Genomic DNA, 3,485 nt, shown 5'->3' with positions numbered 1-3,485 from the left:
CTCTTTTTATATTCAAATGCCCCCTAATGAATTAAATTAGGCAAGCAAGCAAGACACACAAGAGAGAAATAGAGTAGAAGAAGAGAACTCTATTAGTTGCATAAGAGAATGAATGGTGATAATACAAAATGACCCTTATCTTGGCCCCTAGCTGTCACACCTTGGGCGTCCATACTTAAAATATAGGTCCATGGCTACCCAGGGCCACCTAGGCTTATGCAAACACTTAATCTAAGTATGCAATCTCCATAATTAATCTCGTAGTGCGCCTTTCATAAACAAGCGATGATTACACACGTAAAATATACAATGTTAGCATTTTTAATGTCAATAGCCAAATGAAGTGACGGTTGCTCAATGGATGGCATTGACGTTGGAGAGGTATCCAATAAGGGTTAACATGCTCCCCTTCTTGATGCAAATTTCATCCTCGAAATATGTCGATGAAGATGGCGAGGCTGATGCATGTTGGCATTAGAAATGTCGGAGGTCTTGGAAGGTCTGCAAGGCAACATGGTACCACGAGTAAGGTGATCTTATGGAAAATAAGTGAATTTAAGCATAATGGAAACACCAATCAACAAGTAGTGAGAAAAGATTTTTGCGTGACTGGTCGAATTTTCTAGTTAAGAGACAAGGGTAATATTAAGGTTGGTTAGAATTTGATCTAAACTAAGATAGAACAAAAATCATACCTCGGGTTATGACATTCGTCTCAACACACTATCACTTTGGTGAAACCATCTCTAGCTATTATCTAGCCTCATAAATGAAACTCCTAAGTGATTATTATAAGTGTTCATTGTGATTCTAAAAATATAAAAGTAGGGTACCACCCTAGAGACACCCAAGCAATGGTCTAGAGACCTCATACAAGAGTATCTAAGAAGCACTAAGTACCTCTACAGCAATGGTTGGTGCTTTTTTAAAGCCCTTTATTGTAGGTCCCATCCCATGGAGATTAAGGCTACGGTCCCAAGGCTTTATCACTAAGAACCAAAAGTCCTACCTAGATCACACATAGGGATGGTTATCTTCTTGTGGGATTTCTTAAGGGTATTTTTACTTTGTTTTTTTGTTTTCTTGGTTTCAAAAGCTACTTGGTGATATGAGTAAGCCCATGGATAGGGAAGTTGTCATTTATTGTGACAACATGAGTAGCATACAGTTGACCACTTATACTATGTTAGAATGCAGCACATTGAGGTGTATTATCCCTTTGTGAGGGAGAAGGTTCTAGTAGCAAGTGATGTAGATCTAGTATATGTCAGCACAGAGGATCAGGTGGCTGACATCTTCACAAAGGCATTGGGCATAGAGAAGCTCCATAGGTTTAGGAGCTTACTTGGAGTGCAGTGTGTGGAGTTGAGCGTGAGGAGTGTTGAGATATCAAGCTTAACTAGTGCTATGATGGGCATTAATGACCCGCCTGGGTGATAGCTTCCACACATTCCACTGGCATGGTTGGTGATATTATGGTTGGTATACTGCCAGTTGTAGATGACAGGCTACGTGACAGCCACTTTGGAGTACTAGAGTTATGGCATCGTTATAGCGCCAGCTCATATAGTCAAATTCACACTATGGACCACCGACTATTGTATGTTATTATAGAAGAGTACTTTCCCTTTATGTATGTACTCTTGCCTTTTAGTTATATGGTTGTAGAGAAGAGAAGAAGACAGAAGAAAATTCACCCATGCATCGCTCTCTTATGTCTTGCTCTCTCTTGTATGTGTGTATGTTTTCTTGCAAGGAACTCAAGCTCTCCCTCTCCCCCGCATTCTCTTTATGGATGGCATGGCTATCAACCTATTTCATAAAGGCCTCACTGAGATGGGAGAGCTAGGTCGGGTGCTTTCCATACTCCTCAAACCGATGGCCTGTGCGTTGTCTCTTCTTTTGGGGAGTGTGAGAAACCACCTAGAGAGAGGAGTCGGAGTGCTCGAGCGTCGCCATATGTGAGCAGCAGGCTGGCAAGTGGGTAGGAAGATATGAATATTTAGGAGGAAAAATGGCAATAGTTTGGCTGGGGGCAAGAAGAAAAGTGAGAAAAATGAATGGTGGTGGACCCTTATATAGATTTACAGGGGAGGTACAATCATGGTTTCATAGAGGAACGAGCGTGGCTCCAAGGGGGGAACAATCATGGATTGGGCAAGCAAACTGGTGTGGCTTCATGGGAGGGAACAGCCATGGATTGGCGAAAGGGAACGGCCATGGTTGGGGGGAGTGAATGGCCATGGCTACACTGAGAAAATAGGTGTTGCCTGATAGATGAATGGCCATGGAATTGTGGAAGTGAACAGCCGTGGCTTTGAATGAGGGAACGACCATGACTTTGCATGAGTGAACAGCCATGGCCTTGCATGAGTGAACGGCCGTGGGGCTTGTTTTTCTTTATTTTTATTTTGGCACCCTATGAACAAGTTTTGTACCTTGGACTATGTGGTCAGCACCCCATTTGTGGGTTTCTTATTGACTCCTTACCCAATTGTTGATGCCGAAGTCAGGTCCAATTAGGTTTGGTGTTCACTAAAATGAGCATGCTTCCTTGCACGAGAGAGAGAGAGAGAGAGAGAGAGAGAGAGAGAGAGAGAGAGAGAGAGAGAGAGAGAGAAGAGAAGAGAAGAGAAAGGAGACAATGTAAGGGTTGGTTTGGGAACTAGCATTTAGCCAACCCTAATGAGGGTTAACTCCTTGATGTGAGGCCGCTAGGGGCTCACTTCACCACCACTTGTGTCACTCAAGTGGAGCTTTCCACAAGCTAGGTCAGAACCAACCAAAAAAAGAGCTATAAAGAGCTCGACTCCTACACAATACCTCATATGTGCAAGAGTGAAGGTGAGAGAGAGAAAGAGAGAGAGAAGAAGAAGAGGCCAGCAATGAGAACCCCACCTACATGCACACACACACACACAATCAAGCAAGCCAGCATGGATACACACAAGCTTACCACCATAGCCACAAGAGTGTGTGTGTGTGTGTGTGTGTGTGTGTGTGTGTGTGTGTGTGTGTGTGAGAGAGAGAGAGAGAGGGAATTGTGATAATGGGATTAAGTTACTTATATACATGAGCTCTCTTTTTTACAATTTTCAGCTGCCCATTGAAACAATTAAGGACCCACAACTGGTTCTTCTAGCTCTACGTACACCTAGGCTTACACACACCTAGGCTTACACTCATTGGCCATCATTACACAAGACCTCTGTCATCCCATATATCTTTTACATCCATACATAAGTACAAGATATCCTTCCTTAAATTCAGGTTTAACTAGTTGTTTGTCAAACCAAGTCTATCGACGTAGTTTCTCAACATAGAGGCCATATAACGCTCTTAGCCTGGTTTTATCTAGATGCTTTAATTGGAATAGTCTATTTTGTAATTCATGCCCTTTAAGCTTTTCAGCCAATGCTACCCTTGAAGATGGAATTATGAACTCCATAAGCATGATTGCTTTCAAGCCATATATCAAATGAACT

This window comes from Cibotium barometz, chromosome 44 (genome assembly GCF_041138505.1).
Source record: "Cibotium barometz isolate CiBa-2024 chromosome 44, ASM4113850v1, whole genome shotgun sequence".
In the NCBI taxonomy this organism is placed as follows: Eukaryota; Viridiplantae; Streptophyta; class Polypodiopsida; order Cyatheales; family Cibotiaceae; genus Cibotium; species Cibotium barometz.
Note: the sequence above shows the minus strand (reverse complement) of the source record.